Genomic DNA, 27,254 nt, shown 5'->3' with positions numbered 1-27,254 from the left:
ATTTCTGTTAGGCTTAGATTTTGGATACAGTCAATGGGGATATTTTTGCAAGGAAAGGGAAAAGAAAAAGGAGACAAAAAGTTTTGCACATTTACTTCTTTCTAGATTGCATTGAGAAGGATTTTATGTATATACATTGGGAACATTTGTAGAATTAAAAATAAGAAGTGTAAATGAAAGTTGCTGACAATTTTTAAGTGCAAATTATAAAATTTTATAAAATTCTCTAAAAACCAAAATAACTGAAGTCATCTTGAAGAGTAGAGCTGGTTGTTTGTTATGCAGATTATGAAATATGTATGCCAAGACTTTTAGTGTCAATTGCTTTTCACTGGAAAACTGAAGAAAATTAAATTGAAGAAAAGGTGAGATCAAAAGAGAAAACATTGGTTGCTTTTTTTAGTGCAAAGGAGTGATGTTACTTTCCCCTGAGAGTTGGAAAGATCTGAGAAGTCATATAGTCTAAAGTCTTGGCCAGTGCAGGAATATCTTCTGTGAGTTATTTTACTTTATATTTCTAATATTAATTTTATATTTTCTTCATTTAAAGTTTAACTAATGATCTTTGCTAAATATGAACTTGAGGCCCTGTGCCCTACATGGCATTTTCTTGTTCTTTGATTGTGTTAATATTGATGCATTTCAATCTTTTCTTTAATTTTGCCCCGGGATCTATTACTTTTGCTCAGCACGGAGCATCTAAAGGTGATACTTGGATTTACTTTGGTTTGCCCTCAGACTCACACTACACTTAACCCGTGTTCATCATAGTTCAGAAGTTCTTCCCTCTTTTCTGAACAACTACAAAACAAAGGCGGATCGTGTCCAAATAGCATAGTGTAATAACTCTTTGGAGCATTGCCTCCTGATGGATCGATTATGCTACCAAGAACGAATCTGTAATTTGTTTTCCTGTGTGTGTGTGTGTGTGTGTGTGTGTATGAGAAACAAGAATGTCCCCCTTGCCATATAGTTTATTATTTTTTGCGTCTTTATGAACACTAGAGCAATGTTATTCAGAACATGGAAATTAAAACAAAATAGTAATAATAGCCGCTCTTTATAGGTGCTTCCTATGTTCTAGGCACCATGCTGAGTGTTTTACATACATTTGGCCCATTTAAGCCTCATAATCCCGTGAGGTAGGTTTTAAATACTCACATTTTATAAATTAAAAACCTGAGGTTCAGAGGAGTTTAAGTAGTTTGCCTAAATTCACATGGCTGGAAAGCTATCATAAGTCATATATAATTTTTTCAGTCACTCTTTCAAAACTTCTAAAGATTTTCACTTCAGGTCTTTACTGACTTCTCCAGAAACAGCCTGTCTGCCCTTAACCTTCCCTCTATGTTTAAGTAACTCAATTCCATAGCTTTTCCTCCTCTCCACGTAAAATGTTCCACGCTTCTTCCCACTACCAGCTATCTTCCCTTCTCCCAGCCTTCTCTCACTACTCAGCACTTTCTCTCTGTTATCTCCTAGACCTTGCTAACTGGATGACTGGCTGCCAAACAAAATCACAGGAGGAAAAAAAGAAAAGGCATCTCATCTTTCTCTCGTAAGCCTTTGCTCTCTTCAACTTCCTCGTCGTCGTAGTGAGTGTTCAAGTTCTCCAGTTTCCCCAGGCGGGCTCAGGGCTAAAAATAGCCCATCATGTGTGGTAGCACCGGTGGCATTTCCTGGGGTATGAGAGTCCCAGTAAGAACAACTGGTGAGATGAGATGACCAAATTCTGCGAGTGTGGGGACACCCTACACTTCTCCCCCGCACCCACTGCTAAGATGCTCAGACTTCTGCAGGAATATGTTCATAGTCACTCTTGGACTTTTGATGAGATCAAAAGGAACTGGCGTGTTTCCTCTTCTCAGATGTGAGTAGCATAACTTATCATTGTTTCAAGGGCATAAAACAAGTGTAATCATTGAGGGTGAAATATAATTCAGGCCTGTCAACCATACCATTGTTCCAACTAAGTAGAGAAATTCGATGAGGAATAAATGCTAATTGAACTGCTAATGTTTAACAAACATAATTAAACTTATTGCAAATTGTTGGAGGAAAATTTTTTCTCATACATGCATAATATTTTGGGGACCATTTTTAAAGGAAGATTACATTAAAAAAAAATAAAGAGACTCCCTTCCAGGACAAAGACAGAAATGAAATGATAAAGAGAAAATATATATAAATTCATACTCTCTCCAGCCATGTTATTATGAAATAACTTTTTTCCACAAAAAAAAACCTTTATCATTTTTTTCTCATTATAGTAATAACAAATGTTTGCTTCTAAAAGTTCAATCTGATATTAAAGAAAGTAAAAATTACACAAAATCCCCCACACTGAGAAAACCAAATTTTGTGACAATCCTTCTGTGCCTACACACCTAGGCCTGAGCGCATCCATTAGTTTCCTTAGCCGCAGAGACTCAGAGATGCAGCCAGTTGGGGTCAATGAGATGGGAGAAGAAAGTTGTGGAAAGGTTTTCTCCTCACTCCTAAGAATAAGTCACTGAGAGAAATCAGCTTTTTCTCCTGGCCATTGTCAAGTGTAAATGCCATTTCCAGAACAGCTGCTGCAGCCATCCTGATACCAGCCTCAGGAGGAAGCCAATTCAAAAAACTGGGCAAAGATGAGAGAAACACAGAGAAGTGATTTGGATAAAGACACTTGGTTAAGCCATTGTTGAAGGCCACCCTGCCCCTGGCCTTCCAGGCATGTGAGCCCATTAATTCCCTTATTGTTTAAGCCTGTATGAGTTGCACTCCTTGGTACCTGAAGCTGAATGCATCCTAACTAACACAGGTATTTTTTGCCCTAAGAAAGACTTTGTATTTGTAAAGGGTCAATCATGTATTTTCTTAATAATTTCTGGGTTGCTAACTTGCTTTAAAAGGTGTCCCCAACATATAGGTTAAACATACGATCTCCTAAATTCTATCTTTTAAAAATTTTATTATTTTATTTTTTAACTTTAAGATGGACGCAATGCTTCTATATATCATATGAGGTAGTGGTCCAACTTTAACTTTTTTCAGATGAATAGCTAATTACTATTTACTAATATGAAAATATAAAATATGCTCCTTTACTAAACCATTCTCTCCCCCTTTGAAGTGAAATACCACCTTTATCCTATATTGAGTTCCCATGCATTCTGTAATTTTTGTTTTGGTCTATTAATCAATTAGTTTATCCCCACGTTAATAGCTAACAACTTTGATTAAGCTAAATTTATAACATTTTAATATCTGGCAAGGACCTCGTCATTATTTTTCATGTTCATACATTTCTTAGCTTCTCTTAGACATTTATTCTTCCGTATAAAATATAAGATAATTCTACTTTCTAAGACCGTTGAGATTTTAATTGGAATTTCATTAAATGTATATAACAATATAAGCAGAATTGACAAATTTGTAAAATTCAGTCTTCCCTTGCAGTAACTGGGTATGTTTTTCCATTTGTTCAGCTCCTTCAATAAAATTTTATGGTTCTCTTTCTGTAGGCTTTGTACATTTCTTATTAAATTTATTTCAAAATATTTTAAAGTTTTTTCTATTATTGTATGTGGATTATTTTTCCATCTCTAATTCTATCTGATTATTTCTTGTATAGAGCCACACTGTTGCTTTCAAAATAGATATTGTGTATATAGGCATGTTACCAAATGCCCTTATAACAGTTTTAAAATAGAATCTCTTGGGTTAAGTTCTAGAATGTTTGCTGTTGGTTTTGCATAAGTAGTATTTATCGTGTTTAGATAGTTTCCTTTTATTCCTATTTGAATTGAAGTTTTAGAAGAAATGTGCTGAATTTAACCATATGCCTTTTCAGCATCTATTAATATAGTTTCAATCCATTAATATGCTGGTGTAATAAATTACGTTATAGAAAGAGATCCTGATATGAAACCATCTTTGCATCTTGGCAATGAACTATACTAGGTCACTACTGAAAGACTGCTGTACTTTGCTAATTTTTTATTAATAATTTTGCATCTATATTCTTAAGTGAAAGTGGACTATTACTTTCTTTTTTCTATTATTATTATCTAGCTTTACTATTAACATTATGCCAACTTCATAGAATGTATTAACAAGCTCGACATCATCTTCTATGACTTGGAATAGTTTAAATAACATTGGAATTATTTTTCCTCAATAATTTTAAATTCACTTACGTTTTGTATACATAATAAAAGAGCCCCACAGTCAGCTCTTGATTACACATAAGAAAATATCACTCTAAAAATACTATGAATGGTCAATGTAGACTAGAAAATGGCTATGTCAAGCTGAGGTAACTGAAAACGAAAGGTATCTCCACTCCACTCCTCTTACATCATGATAACGGCTCAAGGTGTGTCTTCTCCCATTCCCCTTTACAAAGCCCCTTACCTTTTCTTTCTCCCATCCTGCTCTTACTGGTTCTGCTTTTTAAAAAAATAAAGAAATCTTGTCCAAAGTGACTTTGGGACTCTTCCTTCATATGTGTCCAAGATTTTGCTTAATTGCAACTTCCACTTTTCTCCTCCTCTTTGCATTGAGAAAAACGTGGCTTTTTCTTGATAAAATTTTCTGAAAACTCTTGAAAGGGGAAGGTGTTCATTTTCTCATGCCCTCTGTGTCTCAACGACAAGGTGTGGGGGTAGACAAGCTTTCTAGACTACTAAATTACCAATTCTGAAGCTCATTCCACAGTTAGGCCACTCTCCTCTCCCATCCTCGTGGTCATTACTTATGATCCCACCACATCAACTGAGGAGATCATGCTGGCTCATGATCTTTTTTGTTGCTGTTTCTCCTCACATCTTGCGAATGCCCAGCACTCATGTTGATGATTCACCAAATCCCCCATCTTCCAGTTTCTCAGCCTCTTTTCCATCTGCAGTGCTCATCTCCTCACACCTCAACAACCGTCTCCACGGCCACATAAATTCTGCCATTGTAACAACTTACACCCATAGAACACTTCATGCAAGGCACTGTCCTAAGAGCTTTATGTATATCAACTCATTCAGTCATCACAAAAATCCTTCAATGTAGCTCAAAGCATCCTGTGAGGAGACTGAGGCACAGAAAAAAATGTGAGTAACTTGCCTAATGCCATGTGGCTGGTAAGGAGCAGAGCTGCTACTGAAACCCAGACAACCCTCTCTTAACCACTACATTATACTGCCATCTCCATAAGCATAACCTCCTATCTTTTTCCCATTTCGACACCAATAGTCCTGCTAAACTTTCCCTTTAACCCCATTAAAACATCCAGTTTCATATAGTCTTTTGCTCTATCAGCCTCCTTCTAGCTTCACTTTCTTCCAACTTGGATTGAATACTACAGTCAGTCACTTCAACTGTACTTTCCTAAGCCTCCTTAATTATTTAGAGATCTCCTCTTCACACCATAAGCTGTTTTCCAAGCCCTGCTGTAGGCGTAATGGTCTGGATTATTGTTGTTGTTGTTGTTCCTTCTTTCAGGCCAGCAGTCACTACTGTAGAAAATGACAGGCTCGTGTTCACTGACTCTACTATAAAGGCATGAGATACCCACCCAGCCAGGCACTGACCACTGCTCCGCAGTCCTGCCCCTTCTATCTACCTGGCTCCCCTTCCCATTCCGTGTAGTAACTATACCCTCAGCAACTGCTCAATCATTTTATTTCCCTCCATCTTGCCACTCACCCTCTCAGCAGAAGACTTATTTTCTAATATCACGGGAATGTAGGATCCATCATGAATAAAGTCCTTCAACTTTTCCTTTTCAGCCTCCAAATTTTCCTATATTTTTGTCCCTCCCTAAACTTTGCTATATGTTTCAGAAGAATAAGTTGCCCCTTTTCTCTCCAGCCCTCTTAACTTATGACCTTGAATCTATCTTCTTCTGCCTCTTTTGAATTGAATGCCCTTTAAATATTGACTTTCAAATTTGTGTTTGGGTCAGGATCAGCTATACTATGCTGCAGTAACAAAAACCCCTAAATTGAATGGCTTAATAAAAAAAAGTTTTTAATGTATTCCTTCTATCAAATCCATTGTAGCTTTGGCAGTTCTCCAGGGCAATTGTCTTTGATGTGGTGAGCCATGAATTCAAGCAGCTATGATGTTTTGTGTGTGTGTGTGTGTGTAAGAAAGATCAGCCCTGAGCTAACATCTATTGCGAATCTTCCTCTTCTTTTTTTCCGCTTGAGGAAGATTGTCCCTAAGCCAACATTCATGACAATCCACCTCTATCCTGCATGTGGAATGCCGCCACAGCATGGCTTGATGAGCGGTGTATAGGTTTGTGGCTGGGATGCAAACTGGAGAACCCCAGGCCACCAAAGCAGAGCACACAAACTCAACCACTACACCCCCAGGTGAGCCCCCAAGCAGCTATGATCTTGTTGTTTGCCACATCGGCATGAGTCCCCCTTAGTTCTCATAATAGGGAAAGAGAAACACTGGAATATAATACAGGGGCGTTTCAGTGCCTCAACCCAGAAGTAACACAGTAAATTTTGCTCACAATTTATCGTCTTGAACTGTTCCTATGACCTTGCCTAACATCAAGGGAGCCAGAAATAAAGTTTTCTTTGCGCATGGGAAGGAAAAATATGAAACAGATTTGGGAGCCATGTAGAATTGTTTCTTTCACCTTTGTATCATCCATCTCTCTCAGTTTGCTGAATCTTTTCCTTCTATCGCAAATAGTGTCAAGTCTAGACTGTCTTGAAAAGTGCCCACCCACCATTTCATCTCTATGCTTTCTCTGATATGTTCCCCGCATTCCAGCCACACTGTACTGCTTGGTGTTACCCACACGCCTCATGCAGTCACCTGCCTCCTTGTCTCTCCTTATGCGAGTCCAGCTTCCACGAATATGGATGTTCCTTCCTGGAACGTGCTTTCTACATCCCTTGCCTCAGCAGCATCCCTGCTCGTTCTTCAAAGCCAACCCAAATTTTATCTTCTTTCTGCAGCTTTCCATAAGTCCAGTAGACAGAAAGAAGGCTTTCATATCTGCAATCTATAAATAACTCTATTTTAACCTGTCATAATATGTTATAATTATTTGCATGATTTCTTGACCTTTCATCTAAATTGTGAGATCATTGAGAGAATAATCATGTTTTATTTATTCATATACTTAACAGCTTGCGTAGTAGTGCCTGGCATATGGAAGGCTTTCAGTAATTGCTTAGTGAATAAATGGCTGAATAAATCAGTGAATAGTAAAATTTCTGAAAACTGATAGCGGAGGGTCTATGCTGCAATTTTTGCAATACTATTTATGTTAGGGTTCTGTTTTATCTTTTTTAAAAGAGAACACAATAAATAACTTTTATTTTAAAAATTTAGTTGGTCGCAGAAGTAGTATGAGGTAAAGAATTACTAATAGTATAATAATGTATTATTTATGCAACATTAAATAAACATAGCACGACACAAAATACATACTGAACAAACTATGCATTTCAAGGAGTTAATATATGTCTCAATATTTATGATACAATGCTTTATAATAAAGGCCAGGGTGCTCTGGCATGTCTCCCGTGATTGGTGATAATGCTTATAACATCAGTAATAGGGAGTGAATTTTATTTCCGTACGAAGGATAGATGTTATAAATAAACATATCCCCTCCAATATATAATATTAATGCTGGAAAAGAGTTGACTAATTAATAATAATAAAGCTATCCGAATGTTTAAGAAAAGTATTTTTAAATATTCTGAGGAAAATTATTAGTCAGAGTCCTTTAAATTTAAATTTGAAATAGAGTATAAGGTTTGGATTATGAATAAAACTAAAGTATTAGCATATCATTTCAACCATTCATTTTGGGCATTTCTATAATGTTTATTCACTTGATTCTTACGTTCTACCATTGTACTTGAATTGTAGGACAACAATTACTATCTTCTGAATCTCTCTTTTGTTCTAAAATATACGCAAATAGACAAGGAGATTCTGGCCAAATAAATGTTTTATTCATTCATTCATCATAAGTCATACCACACAGAATTTAGCCAATGTGGACCTTGCTTTTGTTAGAAAATGCTTTTTAAAAACTAGGATTCTTTCCTATATTAAGCTCACTACCAATCCACAAAATGGAGACTGTTGATCATTAAGCTTGAGATACATATGCGTATGTATACATCTCCTGGACTGCACTCTCAGACGGTGGGGTGCTGGGAGGAGCAGGAAGCCATCAGGAGGGGAGCTAAGCATGCGAACATTCAACAAAAGTTTGCCCTGAAATAAGAGTCAGAAACCAAAAGGAGTCAGGGTGAGCCTGGATGCACACGGGTGCAGAGCGGATCCAGAAGCTGAAGCCAAGGGTCAGGGGCAAATTGAGCACTCACAGAGTTATGGAAAAGAACAAGAGCAAACGGGAGGCGTGTATGTAAGCACGGTGGCGAGCATACAACACAGCACGAGAGAGAATCAGGAGGGCAGAGTGGTGAGTGGGATGACAGTGCCGGAGGGGCGTTCAAAGCGAGATGCCTGCTCAGAAGCCTGTTGGACTCTGCGCTCTGCTTCTACTTTTGTTTATTCTTAATCTCCCCATTCTGGGGGTTTTGATCCCAGGCCTTGAAGGCACGAAGAATGGCTTCTGACATTTCAAGTCTTACAAATATTTTCTTTCTCTCCAAGAAAAAGAGCAAAAGTCTTAACATTTCAAAATTCAAAGGTAAAAACGTGCAACTGAGAATTTTTTTTAACACTGAGGAATTCTTTAAAATTCATAGAAGCCTTTTTTCCCTATATGTTCTTTCAAATTCCATCCTACAAGAGGAATATATATATATATATACTTTTTTGCCCTGGAAGACAGTAACCAAACACTTGTCAATCATTCTGTATGCTCTATCTCACTGATTTATTCATCTCTTACTAAGTAGGAACAAATATAAAGTATTCAAGTCAACGTTTTGCTGTTTTGTTTATCTTACAAGACGTTATGGTGCATTAAAAAAAGAACATATAAATCTACACGAAATGGTCATATCTTACAGTTACTGTCACCTTGGCAAAATTAAATTTCAGATTTGTTTCCAGGAGGAAACTGGGGCCAAGAATTCTCCCATGGTGGAGATATGCTTCATGAAACATCCCCTCCTTAGATAACAAGGAAAGCACATCCCAGGCAGGGTCTCTGAGTGCCTGGAGAGAAGTGGGCACCAGCTCTTCTCCTGTGAGGCTGGCAAATTGAAGTCACAATGATAGCTACCTCCATTGGGTAACTTCTCCGTAGCAGGCACTGACATGGGCTCCTGTTTTAATCTTCACAATAGGATCTTGATAATTGGGATCCTATTATTTAGGCGTTACTATCAGCATGATTTAAGTGAAAACAGAAGTTCAGAGAGGTTTTAAAGTTTAGCAAAGGTAGCAATGCTAGTGAATGGTGGAATCACACGTTAAAACTGGCTTTGACTCCAAAATTATGATTTTCACCTCAGGCAAGTTGTACATTTACTCTGAGCCTCAATTTCTTCAACTGTCAAGAAAAATAGAAATATCTCTTTACTAATCTAACACAGACCCTAGCACACAATCTCAAATTGTTCAGAGGTAAAGTTTGAAGTGAGTATAAAGATGGAGTAGGGCGAGAAGTATAGGCCAACCAATCTCCTCTCTAAGGAAGCACTACATTTGTAAAAGGTATTAAGAGATTGTCGTGAAGAGTACAAAACCTTCATTTCCTCATTGGTAAAATGGGGATGGCAATGTCTGGCTCAAAGGGTTTCTGTGAGGAGTAAATGAGATGATACAAAGGAAGTGTTCAGCTCAGATCTTGCACATAGTAATTATTCAAAACATGTTGTAAATTATCAATATTATTATGATCATGAAAAAGCTATACACCAATCTTGGATTACAATTACCACAGGCAATAATGCTGTTAGATTAAAAAATGTAAAACTCCTAAATAATTGTAAGTTACTCTTAAACACAATCTTTTTCATATCTCTAATTTCTTGGAGAATTTTGCTTTATAGGGTCCACCTTTATAAGTAGAGGCCACAGCAGATGGATGGTGATTCTCACAGAATTGTGCCCAAGATGCTTCATTCTAAAAATGACTGGTTAGCTTCTTGAGAATCAGTGCATATTTGTTTGAAGGAGTAGGGATCTCTGGAGGCTGAGCATGGCACCTGAGCATGCCATAGTTGGCTCCCATTCCCACTCTTAGCCATTCTCAAACTTATATTCACAGAGAGCCCAAGAGCCCACATCTTTGATCTGTACATAATTTAGGCCATAGAGTCATTTCATCTAATGAAAACTCTTTTTTTATTAAAGCAAGTTAAATAGAATTTATAGATAAATGATTTGGTTGTAATACATTAAGAACCAATTTAGGCTTTCTTTTTATAATTTAGACTAGGTGAACATACCCGAAGTAGAAATGTGAAATACAGCAAGAAATATATTTCTGATATTTCCAGTGTTGTGGACCTCCGTACGTAAATCAAATAGTAGCTGAATCAAATGATGCATTATTCAGAATTGTGTCATCATGGAGTGAAAGTCCAGATCCTACTGTACATACACAGTTAATAGTGAAATTTCATGGCTTCAGTGAATAATCAAATGTAAAGTATTTTACTATCTCCATCAAACATTCAAAAGATCGTACTCCTACTCAGATTATTTATTATTGTGATGAGGCTTTTTATAAAGATCAAGTATGAGTAACCAAAAAAAAAAAAAAAACCAACACAAAACCTTAAGCAGTTTCTAAGGGCATAACATTTAGAATCAACATATGGTTCCTGTAGTCAAGAATAGGTTCCTTAAATTAGCCAAAGACATTCACAGAGAAATGAGTTAGAGGAAATCGGATCATGGGCGAGAGGAGAAAAATCGTCATCTCTCTTCCCTCCATTCTTCATCTTCTTTGCCTGGCTGAATGTGGTTTTCATTTTATACCCAATTCTAGATGCAAAAATAAAACCAGTGCTGTTAGTCCCATAATGCCATGTCTTTTAATGCACTCACCTTTTGTTTAGTTACTATTTTAAAAAGTTATTAAAATATTAGAGTCCACCATATCACACAATGTAACTACTACATTCATTCATTTAATAAGCACGTGTTGGATGCCTTCTCTGGGCTCAGGGCTAGGCCCTGAGAGGCAGCACCGACTCTCTTCACTATTACATCCAGCTGAAGGGGAGAGGACGGACCTAACTTGGCTCCTTTCACTCTTGCCTTCCCTAATCTTTTCAGGATACGGAGAGGATCATATTACTTAGCTGCTGGAAATCCTTCAATGGTTTCCCGTGTCAGTAGAATACAATTTAGACTGATTACTTTGTCTTATACGGCCCTGTATGATCATGTCTCTACCTCTCAAATTCAGCTCTTGCCGCTGTCATCCACCGGCCTTCTTTCAGCTTCTCACATTTGCCTTGCTTCTCCCCGTCTTAGGGCTCTACACGTGTCGCTCTGCTGTCTGGAACATCCATGCACACACACAAACACACCCTAGAGCTAGCTCCCTCTTATTCTTCGGATTTCAACTTAAATATCACCTCCTGGAGAGACTTTCCCTGAAACCCACACGTAAAATAAGTCACTTCACATGCTTTCTATTATTTCCTTCATTGCACTTACTGCAATTTGTAATCATACCATTTTCTTGTTCATTTTTTATGTGTATTTCTTTATATATATATAAATATTATGCAAGGAGCTTCAGGTAGGCAGGACTTATTTTACATGAAAACGAAATTGAATTTTCCTAAGTGACTCAAGTAGAACAGGAGACTAGGCTAGTACTCAAGACTCCTTCCAGTTCCTTCCTGCCCCACTCCCACTACAAACCCTGAGACTAACCAATCATAGACAATCCACAGACATTTATCTACGGCCTTTCTCATACTTTTTATTTCTTCTTCTTTCAACCTAAATTGATTTTCAGGCATTTGTAACAGGGTGTCATATATGACAAGGAAGTAGGAGATGAGGTTTCTATATTGTGCATGTTTTTATAAACCATCAAAGCTGTAATCATTCAATCAGTGAGATCACCTGCTTTAACACCTTGGTGTCACTGGGGAGAATTGAATATGTTGACTTCAGACCCAGCACTGAACTACGTCCCTCTCTCTAGCACGTTGGTGAAAGTTATAGAAGTGGAAGCATCTGTATACTTATCTTAAAGTCCTTGCATTTCAACTAAACCATTGTTTTACAGATCTAACACACTCATAAACTATGCACATGATTTGTCCCACATGCCATCAAAATTCTTTTGTTTGTCGTGGTTAGAAATTTCCCAGTAATCACATTTTCATTCTAATTTCCGGAAGTAAGTAGGTAATACAGTTATAACACACAAAAATAACCCATTGAGTTAACTGAGGCACTCGCCTCACACAAGGTTGAATGAAGACATTTGCGAAGTTCCTCTGCACAGTCTCTGCGTGACTTTGCGTTTAGTTATTTCCAAGCTAATGTATCTAACCTCTGATTCTAAAGGAATTGTAGGCATGAATTCATAGTTTTCCCTTTGGAGAACTTCTTGACAAAAACTGGGTTGCTTTACTATCTATTTAAATCTCATTATAGCCGTGGTTAGAAGTTCCAATAACAGCTCTCTCCACGGATTCTAAGTTTGACATCCACCTTTGTAGGAATTGATTCACTCTGTTTTTAACTAGTTTCCATGTAAGGAATTTGGGGCTCATTCTCTTCGAAAACCTAATAATTATCTAGGCATAATGTTTCTCTGTATATATCACATGATTGATGGGAAAAGAAATCATTCATTTAACAAATGAATTTAACAAAGCTGGGGTTGGAAGTAAAAGTTAGAATTTTCCTGGTGGATTAAAGTTGGAAGGTAGGTAGGAAGAAATCAGGAGGTTTGGGTAATCCAGGCAGACGAAACATTAAGATAAATGTTCATAAGGGGCATGTAACAATATAGCGCACAAACTCAGCTTGGATTAAGCAAAGAGTTTGAGAGGTGGAGTAGTTAGTTAGGCAACAAATATTTACTGGTTGATTACTAAGTGCCAAGCACCCAGCTTGGTTTTCGGAATTCCAGAAATGAATAAGACAGGCTCTCAAAGAGATTACAGGTTAGCCCAGAAGGCAGATATTAAACAAAGGATTTCAAGTGTGTTATGTGCTTCGGAGAAGAAACACAGGATGCTAGGAGAGCATCCTACTAAGTCTGGAAGGATAATAATTTGAAATACCAGCAAATGTTGTTCCCCTCCCTCATGTTTGCCCATCTTTCTCTTCTGTAAATGCCTCCTTTTCCTTTCCCCATTCCCAAATCCAATTCAGGCAGCTAGTCTCAACACCTAAGAAGAACACTGACGGTATGGAGAAAAGAAAGAACCTCTGTGGCTTTTCCTGCTTTGCCATCATTGGTATAATAATTGAAAGCATGGAAGTGGATGACTGACCTAGAGAGGGCAAAGAGTAGAGAGTGAATAACAGGCGGTGCCTAGCATAGAGCTATGAGAAGCCCACAAAGGAATCTGTGAAAGAGCTCATAGAGAAACAAGAGTTAAAACAAACAGGGAGCAGGAGAGACAGTAGGCAGGTTAGGTGGAGAGGTAGGCAAGCCCAGCTCAAGGACTATGTAAATAATATGAGTTTTGTTCAAAATGGCTGTCCTTCAACAGTTCCTTAGTCACTCTCTTCTCTATTGCCAAAACCAGTTTATTCCTTTTGCCACTCCTATATGTACATTTCAGAAACTCGCCTCATTTCCTCCTTGTTCCACACCCTCTGCCTTGGGGCAACTCTTCTCTTACCCCCACTCAGGTGGCTACTGTGACTTACTCAGCAAACTTTACTATGGACGATGTAGAGTCACTGAAAGGACTGTTTCTCACCACTCTTTTTTTCCTGTTAAATATTTTTTGTTAGTTTTATTGAAGTAAAATTTACATAAATAAAATTCACCGGGTTTAAGTGTATACTTCAATGAGTTTGGACAATTGGACACAGTAGGGTAACCACCCTGGCAGTCATACTCTAGAACTTTCCATCACCATGAAAAGTTACTCACTTTGCAGTTAATTCTTCCCCACGCCCTGGAAAATGTTGACCTCTTAGCTGACACTATAGTTTTGCCATTTCTAGAATTTCATATAATGAAAAGTACATAGTCTTTTGTGTGTGACTTCTTTTACTAACTGTACTGCTTTACAGAATCATTGATGTTGTTGCATGTATCGGTACTTTGTTCCTCTTTATTGTTGAGTAGTAGTTCATAATATGGATAAACCACAGTCTGTTCATTCATTCACAAGTTGATGGTATTTTGATTACTTCCAATTTGAGGATGTTATAAGTAAAGCTTCTATAACCATTCCTGTGCAAGTCTTTGTAAAGATATGTGTTCATTTCTCCGGGGTAAATCTCTAGGAGTGAAACTGCTCAGTTATATGGGTGTTTAATAGGAGTAGCAAGAGTATATATTCTTGCCTTGCTCCCAAACTTAGGGGAAAAGCATGTAGTCTTTCACCATGAGGTACTCTCTTAGCTATAGGTTTTTTATAGCCACCCTTTATCAGATTGAGGCATTTTCTTTAATTCCCATTTTTCCGGGAATTTTTATAATGACTGGATGTTTAATTTTGTCAAATGCTTTTATTTTCATCTATTGAGAAGGTCACATCATTTTGTTTTTGTTTCTTAATATGGTGAATTACATTGATTGATTTTCTAATGTTGAACCAACCTTGAATTCCCAAGAAAAACTACACTTGGTCACGATGCATTGCCTTTTTTGAGAGAGATATAGCTGTATTTGATTTGCTAATAGTGTGATGAAGATTTTTGCACCTGTGTCCTTGAGAGATATTGGTTTGTATTTTTCCTCCTTGTAATTTCTTCATCACATTTTGTTACCAGGGAAATGCTAGCCTTAAAAAATGAGTCGGGAAGTGTTCCCTCCTTTCCTGTTTTTGGGAAGAGTTCGTATTATTTCATCTTTAAATATTTGATGTAATTTTCCAGTAAACTCATCTGGGCCTGGCTTTTTCTTTATTTGTAGATTTTTAACTATAAATTCATTTTCTTTAACACACACTGGCTATTCCAGTTATTTATTTCTTCTTGAGTAAGCTTTGATATTTTGTGTCTTTCAAGGAATTTGTCCTTTTAATCTAAAGTTCCCATGTTGGTAGGCATGAAGTTATTCATATGTCCTTATTTTACTTCCAGTGTAGGTACAATCTGCAGTGACATCTGCTTTTGTATCTCTAGTATTGTTAGTTTGTGTTTTCTCTCTTCTTCTTGTTCAGCCTGGCTAGAGGTTAATCAATTTTATTCTTTTTTTTTCAAAGATGCAGTTTTTGGTTTCATCGATTTTTTAAAATTGTTTTTCTGTTTTCCATTGTATTAATTTATGCTGTTAACTTTATTATTTTCTTTTTTCTGCTTGCTTTGGGTTAAATTTGCTCTTCTCTTGCTAGTTTCTTGAGGTGAAAGCTTTGATCATTGATTTAAGAACTGTTCTTGTTTCTAATATGAACACAATGCTGTAAATTTCCCTCTAAGTATTACTTTCACTATGTCCCACAAATGTTGATATGTTGTATGTTCACTTGCAACCAGTTCAAAATATTTACTACTTTGCTTTGTGCCTTCCTCTTTTTTTTTTTTTTAAATATTTTATTTTTTCCTTTTTCTCCCCAAAGCCCCCCGGTATATAGTTGTATATTCTTCGTTGTGGGTCCTTCTAGTTGTGGCATGTGGGACGCTGCCTCAGCGTGGTTTGATGAGAAGTGTCATGTCCGTGCCCAGGATTCGAACCAACGAAACACTGGGCCGCCTGCAGCGGAGCACGCGAACTTAACCACTCGGCCACAGGGCCAGCCCCTGTGCCTTCCTCTTTGACTGATATTTTATTTATAATATGTTGTGTAAGTTCCAGGTATTTCAGAATTTTCCAGAAATCTTTCTGTTATTGGTTTTTACCTTAATTCCATTGTAGAGATCATATTTTGTGTGAATTCCATTCTTTTAAATTTGCTGAGGTTTGTTTTATGGCTTAAAGTATGCTTTATCTTGGTGAATGCTCCATGCGCGTTTGAAAAGAGTATGTGTCCTGATGTGTTGGGGTAGAGTGCTCTATAAATGTCAATCAAGTCAACTTAGTTAACAGGGTTCAAGTCTTCCACATCCTGACTGATTCGCTCCCTAATTTTTCTATCAATTACTAAGAAAAGAGTGTTGAAATATGTAAATATGGTTGTAGTTTTGTCTATTTCGCCTTTCAGTTCTACCATTTTTTTGCTTTATGCATTTTGAAGCTATTATTAGGTACATATACATTATGTTATGTCTTTGTGGTAAACTGGCTCTTTATCATTGAGTAATGTCTCTTTTTCTTTTTATAGAAAGTCTTTGTCTGATATTAATGTAGTAAATTCAGCTTTCTTTCGGTTAGTGCTTTCATAGTCTGTGTTTTTCCATTCTTCTACTTTTTTTCATCCCTTTACTTTTAACCTACAAATGTCTTTATATATAAAGTGGGTTTCTTGTAAATAGCATTTAGTCAGGTCTTGCTTTTTAATCTAATCAGACAATCTCTGTCCTTCAACTTGTATGATTGGTTAGATCGCACTGTCCAGTAAGGCAGCTCCTAGCCACAAACGGCTGGAGAACTTGTGATATGGCTGGTCTGAATTGAGATGTGTTGTAAGTGTAAGGTATACATGGAATTTTAATGACTTTGTACAAAACAGAATGTGAACTATCTCATAAACAATTTTTATGTTGAGATAATATTTTGCATGGATTCTGTTAAATGTATTATTAAAATTAATTTCATCAGTTTCTTTTTACTTTTTTTAATGTGGCTACCAGAAAACTTCAAATTACATGTCTTACTCGTACTTCTATTGAACAGCACTGGTGTAGACCATTTTTGTTTAATTTAATTGTTGATATGATATAATTCAAATCTACTGTCTTGCTGGTTCATTTCAATTTGTTCCTTTTTCCCTCTTTCTTCTCTTTCTCTGCCTGCTTTTGAATTAATTGACTATTTCATTTTTCTCCATTACTAGCTTATTACTTATAATTTAGAAATACTTTATTGGTTTCCCTAGGGTTTACAATGTACATTTTTAATTTACCACCCGCTACCTTTAAATTATGTTATACTTGTTTGTATATAGTATAAGAATCTTGTAACAACATACTTCTAGTTGTTCCTTTCCTTTTTTTATGTTATTTTTTTAGACATTAAACCTTTACGTGTGCTGTAAACCCACAATACATTGCTTCTATTTTTGCTTTAAACAGTCAATTATTTCTTAAAATAATTTAAAATGGGGAAATGCCTTTTATATTTACCTTCATTTTAAATATTTCTGGAGCTCCTCATTTCTTTGCATAGATCTAGGTTTCTGCATGGAATCATTTTCCTTCTGCATGAAGAATTTCCTTTAACATTTCTTATAGCATGTCTATTGATAATAATTTTATTCGGCTTTGATTTTTATGAAAAAAAATCTCTCTTTTGCTTTTACTTTTACAAGACTCTTTTTTTCCTGGGTATAAAATCTTGGGTTGACAGTTTTTTCCTTCAGTACTTGAAAGATGTCACTCCACTGTCTTTTGGCTTGCATAGTTTCTTACGTAAAATATGTTTTAATTATCATCTCTATTCCTCTGTATGTAATGTGTGTTTTTTCTTTTGATACTCTCAAAATTGTTTATTTCTTTTTGGTTTTTCACACTTTGAACATGTGTAGGAGTTCATTTTTTGTATCATTGGGTTTTTTTTTTTGTATACTCTGAAATTCTTGAATCTTCTCTAACTAATTTTGGCCATTATCTTTTCGAAAATGCATTTTGTGCCATTATCCCTCCCTCCTCCTTTTGCAGTTCCAGTTGCATGTATGTTAGACCTTTTTTTTCTTTTTTCTTTTGCTGAGGAAGAGTGGACCTGAGCTAACAGCTGTTGTCAATCTTCCTCTATTTTGTATGTGAGTCGCCATCACAGCATGGCTGCCAATATGTAGTGTAGGTCTGTGCCCAGGAACCGAACCCAGGCTGCCAAAGCAGAGGGTGCCAAACTTAACCACTAAGTCACAGGGCCAGTCCCTAGACCATTTTTATATTGCTCCCTACCTCTTGGATGCTCTGTTATGGTTTTTTTCCCACTCTTTTTTTCTCTTTGTGTTTTAGTCTGGATGATTTCTATTGAACCATTTTCAAGTTTACTAATTATTTCCTGTATCAAGTCAAATGAGGAACACATTGAAGGCATTCTTATCTATGTTGCCTTGTTTTTTTAATTTCTAGCATTTTACTAGATTGTTTCTTATGGATTTCACCTCTCTGCTAAAATTCCCCATGTGCTTACATATGTTGCCCACCTTTTCAAGTAGAACCTTTAACATTTTAATAATTATTGTAAATAATTATTTATTTTAAATCCCCTGCGTGATTTCCAACCTCTTGATCACCTCTAGTTTGATTCTGTTAATTGCTTTGTCTTTTAACAATGGATTGCCCTACTTAGCTTTTCATGTGTCTGATAATTTTTATTTAATACTAGACATTGCATGTAGAATGGTGGAAATGGAAGTAGATATTCTTTACATATGGAAATAGGCACACCTCTTCCACTAGACCATGAATTTTTAGTGTTGCGTCAGCTTTGTCAGAAGTTCAACTAGATTTTGGTTTTGTTGTTTCTCTGATTAAAGTTCTCCACCAGTTTCAATTTCTTCTAGCCCTACCTGTGGTTAGGGTTGGGGATGCTATGCTAAACAGTTTTATTCAATGTTCCTGATACAGCCTCAGACTTTAGCCTTTCTTGTGCAACTATGCCACATTGGAGATCTTTCTCCCTGATCTTGCCTCCTCTCCAGTGGTAGCTTACTATTGCTTATTATTCAATGCTTGCTATCTGGGGAGGGGGCAGGAAGTTTCTCTGTTGTCCTGGTCCAGTTCAGTCTTAGTTATGCCCTGTGTGTGTGTGTCTTTGTGGTGATGCTTTCTTATAATCTTGTCCCTTCTCCCCGTGACAGCCAAATTCTGCCTTTTATTCTCAGTGAGACTTGTTCAAGAGTTTCTGGACTGCCACCCCCCAACCTTCCCCTAAAGTAGGAGACTTCTAATGGTATAGACATGGGATCTGTGTCTAAGACTGTTTCCTGCCTCTCTCTTCTGAGTGGAGGGTATTTTTCTTTTATCCATCCACCAGCCACGGTGGTGTTCGAATGTATCCTGGGAATATCAGGGTTTGCTGCTTCTACCTCTGTGACTTAAGGCTTGTATTTCATAAGGGTATTGGGTCCAGGAAGTGCTTCATGCCTTTCCAAAGCAGCACCCAGTCCCTTTCAGTGATGCTGCACCACTGAAGGAAGTTCTTTCTGGTCTCTTGTCCTGCCCACAATCTTTCTTATGAGCATCCAAATGAAAAGGATTTGCATGTAGGTGCAGACCTCCCTTCCGTTTGTGGCTCCCAGCAATCTATACTCTCCTGCTAGGCCACAATGGCCTTTTCATCAATTTCTTAAATTTTTTGCTAAATTCTTCTTACTCTCTTTTATGGTGCATATCATCTCTTTTTCCCATACTATGCCACAGATTAGCCAATTCTTACATTCTCTCTATCTCTGGAGAGGATTATCTGTTTTGGGATTTAAGACCTCATGGTTACCCATAATCTTAGCTCTCTGATGGGTTCAAGAAAAGTTATGAATTTGTAACTCATGTTACAAATTTTTTCTTGTTGTTACAGTAGAAACAACACTGTTTCCAGCTTTCTACATTCAAAGAGGAAGCAGAAGTTTTATTCATTATTAAAAGATATTTTTTTCTGGGTATAGAAATCTGGGTTAGGGGCCAGCCCCGTGGCCAAGTGGTTAAGTTGGTGCACTCCACTGCGGTGGCCCAGTGTTTCATGGCTTCAGATCCTGGCCGCAGACATGGCACTGCTCGTCAGGCCACGTTAAGGCGGCATCCCACGTGCCACAACTAGAAGGATCTGCAACTAAAATATACAAGTATGTACAGGGTGGGGTTTGGGGAGACAAAGCAGAAAAAAAAATAAATCTGGGTTAAAATTTTTTGTTTTCTTTTGGTTCCATTTCTTTAATAAAATTTCTCCATTCTCTTCTGGCCTGCAGGGTTTCTGAAGAAAAGCCTGCTGTTGTCTTTGTCCTTATTCTTCTGAACATAATGTGTCCTTTATCTCTGGATGCTCTTAAAAGATTCATTTTAATCAGTGATTTTTAGTAATTTAATTGTAATGTGTCTTGGTGTGCTTTTCTTCATATTTATACTGATTGAGGTTCATTGAGTTTCTTGGATCATGGATATATGATTTTTTATCAAATTTGGAGAAAGTGTGGACACTATTTTCTAAAATATTTTTTCTATTTTGTCCTCCCCTTCTGGTATTCTAATGACACATATATTATTCTATTATTTGATATTGCCCCACAGGTCATTAATCTTATGTTTATTTAAAAAAATTTCTCTCTCTTCGTTTCATTTTGGATAGCTGCTATTGCTGTGTCACCAAGTTTACTAATCTTTTTCACTTCAGTGTGTAATATGCTATTAATCTCATTCAGTTACTTTTCATTTTTCAGATCATGTATATTTCATAACTAGAAGCTCAACTTGTTTTTTTAAATACCTTCCATTTCTCTCATCTTCATGTTCATGTTTTCCTCTACCTTCTTGGACGTATGGAATATATTTATAATAGCTATTTTAACATCCTTGTCAGCTAAATCTGTTCTCTCGTGTCTGAATCTGTATCTATTGATTGATTTTTCTCCTGGTTATTAGTTACTTTTTCTTGCTTCTTTGCATGCTTGGAAATATTTGATACGTTGCTAACATTATCTATTTTTACATTGCTAGATGCTGGATTTTGTTGTACTCACTTAAATATTGTTGGGCTTTCTTGCTTGGAATCAGTTTGCTCCTTTTGAGGTTTGCTTTTAAGCTCTGTGAAGCAGATGTAGAATAACCTTTAGTCTAGGCTAATGTGTCCCCATTAGTGAGGCACCATACTTCTCAGTCTACTCAATGCCTACGAATTAGGAGGTTGTGCTACTCTGGCTAGTGGGAAGGTAAATTATTGCTTACCTGTGTGGACTCAAGCATTCTTTAGCCTATTCCTTCCTCAGGGTTTTTCCTTATCCTCAGGCAGTTTCTTCTATACATTCACAGATCAGTACTCAGCTTCAAGACTTGTGGGGATCTCTCAGAAAATCTCTGGAGCTACCCTCCCCTGTACCCCCCACCCCCAAGCTCTCACCTCTTCAGTATTTTGCTTCACAAATGCTATTACCTTCATCTCTCTGAACTCCAAACTCTGTCTCTTCAACTGAAAAGACTGCCAGGCTTTGTTCTGATTCTCTCTTGCTTTGCTGTCACCTGGAAACTCTTTCCAGGCAGTAAGATAGGGTAATTGAAGAGCTCAATTTATTAGTCTATCTTTTCTCAGAGATCAATGTCCTGCATTGCCTATTGTCTAACTGTTTAAAACTTGTTTTGTGCAGTTTCTAATTGTTTAAAGTAGGAAGATAAATGCACTCTCTTTTATTCTATCATGTCTAGAAGTGGATGTAGCCAACATAAAGATTTTAAGCTATAGAGAACATGGTAACATTTGTGATTAAGTTATTCTGATGGATAAATATATGTTATTTGGAGGACAGTGAGACTGGAGACCAAAATTAGGTTAAGATGCTAATAGTCCCAGCAACAGAGACCAAGAGCATGAATTCTCGGCAGTAGATAGTCACATGGTATATTATATCCAAGGAGTGATGGAGATAATAAATATTTAGAGCAATAGGATCTACTGACTGATTGAATATGGGAAAATAAAATGAGATAATGAACATAAAATTATTTTCAAACATCTATTTAAACATTTATTGAATAACTACTGTGTACCCAGCACTATGGTAGGTTAACAAACTACAAATAAAAATAAGACATGGTACCTGGGCTAAGAGAGTTAACAGACTTATAAATATAATGATAAAACAATGCAGAAACTGCCATAATAAAAGTACAAAGTGGTATGTTACACAAATAGTGCAGCAATAAAAGCTGAGGGGAGTCAAGCAAGCCCTTAAAGAGGAGGTCATATTTGAAGCAGTTGTTGAAAGATAGGTGGGATATCTCCTCAAGATGGCAGCATAGGTAGACTCTGAACTCACCTCCTCTCACAAACACAATGAGGTTACAACTATTCTTGGAAAAATTACCCTGGAGAGAAAACTGAAAACCTGATAAAAAGAACCCCCACAACAAGGGATAGTCCTGACTGAGATAAAAGAGGCAGGACTCCCTTCTGGAGAGAAAGAAAGCCACCTTTATGAGCAGCAGAGCTTCACAGCTGGCCAGGCAGGAGCCACCCTAAGGTACACAGCCCTCCCTGGAGGAGTGGGGACCTTAGTGGGGGCACATTACCACTATAAGTATCCTTCCGACTCAGCCCAACAGAGATGAGTGTCCTACTATCTGGCTTTGCTGGCTATTAACTGCAACAGGGGAGTACCCCCAGAAAAGCTATCTGACAAAAGCTGGAAAAACCTGGCTCTTAAAGGGTCCACACACAAGTTCACCCATCTCAGAGAGCAACCTAAAATCACCAAAAAGACAGGTGCACAGTCCTTCAGTGAAAAGAGACTCACTTGGTAGACTCTGGGTGCATCTTGATGAGAGGTGAGACCTCTCTAGAGAATGAGACATTGGTGGCAGCCATTGTTGTGACCTAGCACAGGTGTGCTGACACAGACCCTGGCAGATGCCATTGAAATTCTTCCCCTGGCCTGTTAGCCCAGGGGTCTGCCACACCCACTACAGGGCAAATTTAATGCAGTTCAGTGAGGGCAGGTAGCCCACCCTCGGGACCAGCCCCACCCAACAGCAAGGCCTCAGGCTACTTGTCAGTCTGCACAGACTGGGTGCATTGATCCTCTACAGGGAGGCAAGTGTGTCTGCCTCTGTGGGGCAGGGCCTGTGTGAGGACCAGCTGAACTGTGGGGGGCGTTGGTGGAAAGGTGAGGGCCTCTGCAGTGGGGCAACTGGGTTTGCTTCAGAGTGTCAGGAAATGTGCATGGTCCAGGGCTGTGTTGATGGTGTGTGTGGACCTGTGGGGGGGGGGGTTGGGCTTATTTGTGCCAGAAGACATGTGCTTACAAACAGCCACAAAGAGGATCAGCCCCAACTTCCTAAGCCTGAAACAATTTGGTGCTCCCATGCCTAGGGCCAGCCCCACTCAGCTGCAATCCTAAGAGAGCTGAAAAGAGCCTTGCAGAGAGTCCGTTGCACCCCTATGTTCATTGCAGCATTATTTACAATAGCCAAGACGTGGAACCAGCCTACATGCCCAGAAACTGATGATTGGATAAAGAAGATGTGGTATATATACACAATGGAATACTACTCAGCCATAAAAAAAGACAAAATTGGCCCATTCACAACAACGTGGATGGACCTCGAGGGTATTATGTTAAGCGAAATAAGCCAGTCAGAGAAAGACGAACTCTGTATGACTCCACTCATAGGTGGAAATTAGTATACTGATAAGGAGATCTGATCGGTGGTTACCAGGGAAAAGGGGGGGTGGGGGGAGGGCACAGAGGGGGAAGTGGTGTACCCACAACATGACTAATAAAAATGTACAACTGAAATCTCACAAGGTTGTAATCTATCATAACATTAATAAAAAAAAAAAAAGAGCCTTGCAGGCCTGAGGCTACAGCAACTGTAAGCCCCTGAGCCTAGCACCTAGCTATGCTGGGTACCTAGTCAATTAACAGGAAAACTGCAACAGGAGTGTGCTATTAGACCTTGTAGCCAACCATGCTGGTGCTCTGCAAACCTGATTTACAGTCAGTCAGGGAGGGAAAGCTTAGACTCCCTGGGTACCTGCAGTAGGAGCAACCCTGCCACAGCAGAAGGACACAAGGAGCCCACACAGAGGTCACTCCTGGATCATTTGGACTGGTGATGAGAGGGAAACACACTGCTGGGCCTCAAAAGGCATTTCTTACATAAAGCCACTTCTCCAAGATCAGGAGGCACTGCTGACTCACCTAATACACATATTTAAGCACAGAGAAAGAGGCATAATGAGAAGGCAAAGGAGTACATTCTGAGCAAGGAGAATAGGACAAAGTCCCAGAAAAAGAACTAAATGAAACAGAAATAAGCAATCTACCTGACAAAGAGTTCAAACAAAAAATCATAAGGATGCTCACTGATCTTGGGAGAAGAATCGATGAACACAGTGAGAACGTCATCAAAGAATTGGAAAATATAAAATAGAACCAATCATAAATGAAGAATAGAACACTGGAAATGAAAAATTCAGTAGAAGGACTCAACAGCAGAGTAGATGATACAGAAGAATGGGTCAGTCAGCTTGGAGAAAGACTACAGGAAATCACTCATTCTGAACTGATAATAGAAATAAGAATTCAAAAGAATGAGAAGAGTCTAAGGGAACTCTGGGACAATATCAAGTGCACAAACATTCATATTATAGGTGTCCTAGAAGGAGAAGAAAGAGACAAAGAGGCAGAAAATCTATTTCAAGAAATAATACTGAAACCTTTCCTGACCTAAGGAAAGAAACAGACATCCATGAACAGGAAGCACAGAGAGCACAAAACAAGATAAGCCCAAAGAGACCCACACCAAGACATATTATAATTAAAATATACAAAATTAAAGATAAAGAGAGAATCTTAATAGTGGCAAGAGAAAGGCAACAAGTACCATACAAAGGAAAGCCCATAAGGCTATCGGCAGACTTCTTAGCCCAAACCCTACAGGCTAGAAAAGAGCGGCATGACATATTTAAAGTGCTGAAAGGAAAAACTTATAGCCAAGAATACTCTATCCAGCAAGGTTATCATTCAGAATGGAAGGATAGATAAAGAGCTTCCCAGACAAGAAAAATTAAAGGAGTTTATCACCAAGAAACAGTTCTACAAGAAATGCTAAAGGGACTTATTTAAGTGGGAAGGAGAAGACCACGAATAGGGGTAAGAAAATTATTATTTTTTTTAAAGATTTTATTTTTTTCCTTTTTCTCCCCAAAACCCCCAGTACATAGTTGTATATTCTTCGTTGTGGGTCCTTCTAGTTGTGGTATGTGGGACGCTTCCTCAGTGTGGCTTGATGAGCAGTGCCATGTCCGCGCCCAGGATTCGAACCAACGAAACACGCCGCCTGCAGCGGAGCACGTGAACTTAACCACTCGGCCACGGGGCCAGCCCCAAGAAAATTATATTTTAAAAAAACAAAACACCAGGCAATAAAATCACTGTAAAAATACAGTAAAGGTAGCAGATCAACCACCTATGAAGACTATATGAAGATTAAAAGACAAAAGTAGTAAAATTTCCAGTTTCAACGATAAGAGGGTAGTGATTAGGCACACACAAAATAAGAGAATAGATACGATTTCAAAAACATACAATGTGGGAGGAGGGGAGTAAAAGAGTAGAGCTTTTAGAAACAAGTCAAACTCTAGAGACTATCAACTCAACATAGATTGCTATATACGTAGAATATTATATAGGAACCTCATGGTAATCACAAACCAGAAAGCTATAAGAAGTAAACAAATAAGTAAAAGGAAAGAAATCAAACATATTACTAAAGAAAGCCATCAAACCATAAGGGAAGAAAGCAAGAGAAGAAGAAAGGAACAGAGAAGAATTACTAAAACACCCAGAAAAAAAGTTACAAAATAGCAATAAATACATATTTATCAATAGCTACTTTAAATGTCAATGGACTAAATGCTCCAATCAAAAGACATAGGGTGGCTGATTGGATAAAAAAGCAAGACCCATATATATGCTGCATACAAGAGACACACTTCAGAACTAAAGACATTCACAAACTGAAAGTGAATGCATGAAAAAAGATACTCCATGCAAATGACAAAGAAAAGAAAGTGGGGGTAACAATACTTATATTAGACAAAATAGACTTAATTTAAAATAAGAAAGGTAGGTGGAGCATTTCGGACAGGTAAAGAGGGAAAGGACATTCCACACAAAGAATAATAAAAGCATAGTGATTTTCAAGAACAAAGACAGTTTCTGTGAATGAAGTAGAGAATATTTTGGATAATTAAGGTATAGAAATATAAAAATGTGGTGTTATAAAGAAATATTATTATTGTATCACTAAGAATTGTTTCTCTAGATATACACATACATCACGTGAAATGTGTAAGTAAGTTTTGGTGATGCCATGGTACTCAAAGTGGACTCCGTCATCAGTTACAGAGAACAGAAGGAATCAATACTTACACTTACTTCCAATCCAGGATACAACAAATGCAATTACCTTAAAACGCCTGCAGGCATGTACCAAGGTAGTGTTCAAACAATCTATGCACCTTAAAAGAAATAGAAATAAATATTTGAAATGGCTTTAAGACATAAAGAAAATTTTATATAGCATTCCTTATTTTAAAGTTCCCTTTATGTAGGCGAATTCCATTGGCAATCATTGCCGCACATCAAAATAATGTTCTTATTGTCATTCACCTCCACATCCCTAAGAAACATATAGAGATCCTTCTTGATATTTCCGTTTTAAGCGTGATGTTAACTTTGACATAATCTATTTTCCATTTGGAATTCCCATCTTCAAGAGCACCTGTTGTTCTCCAGTCAATACCCTCTCTTTAGTCCTCTCCAGGAGGTCACCCTGCAGTCTGCTGCTGTGTGGTAGAGGCTTAGTCACCTGCGATGCCTGTGGGTGCAGTGGAGGCGTCTGCAGGTGTAACTGCTTCTCAAACTTTCGGCCAGGTCTATTACTGCCCAGCATTTACCTCCTCTCTCAGAAGGGCTGGACACGAATTCCGGAGTCTTTGGGGTGGGGACGAGATTTTGCGTTATAAATCATCCTGCTTCCTGACTTCTCCCCACTGCAGCCTCAGCTCTCCTGGGTCTGATAAGTTAGTTGCCATTCATCTTTCTTCTTTCCAGCTTCTTATATTCTGGTGCTGTTGTTTCACTATTGTTCTCTTTGTCCTTGTGGGTTTATACCTTATTTTTAAAAATCCATTTACCATCTCTGTAGTGGTCTTCAGGAGGGAGCTGAAAAATGCATGTGTTCAATACTTCCTCTTTAACTGGAAGTCCTTAAGCTCATTCTTTTTTAATATCTATGTCTGTGTCTTTTATAATGTACGTAATATATTTGTACAATAATACAAACATACAATTTATAATAAATACCTACTATTGAATCGCTCAATTTAA

General features: G+C 37.7%; 2 long non-coding RNA genes across 2 annotated transcripts in view; one reads left to right on the top strand and one right to left on the bottom strand.

Moving 5' to 3' along the window:
- Positions 1 to 1,622, top strand: part of LOC123280438 (uncharacterized) — a 32,892-nt gene extending 31,270 nt beyond the window's left edge. The window contains exon 4 of the long non-coding RNA XR_011497803.1: positions 1,483 to 1,622. This is a non-coding gene — a long non-coding RNA (uncharacterized lncRNA). The remainder of the gene's footprint in view (positions 1 to 1,482) is intronic.
- The window catches only part of LOC139041825 (uncharacterized), a 79,250-nt gene that overhangs the window by 18,450 nt on the left and 33,546 nt on the right, over positions 1 to 27,254 (bottom strand). The window contains exon 2 of the long non-coding RNA XR_011497804.1: positions 26,295 to 26,383. This is a non-coding gene — a long non-coding RNA (uncharacterized lncRNA). The remainder of the gene's footprint in view (positions 1 to 26,294; positions 26,384 to 27,254) is intronic.

Source organism: Equus asinus, chromosome 24 (genome assembly GCF_041296235.1).
Source record: "Equus asinus isolate D_3611 breed Donkey chromosome 24, EquAss-T2T_v2, whole genome shotgun sequence".
NCBI lineage: Eukaryota > Metazoa > Chordata > Mammalia > Perissodactyla > Equidae > Equus > Equus asinus.
This window is presented reverse-complemented; position numbering and strand designations above follow the sequence as displayed.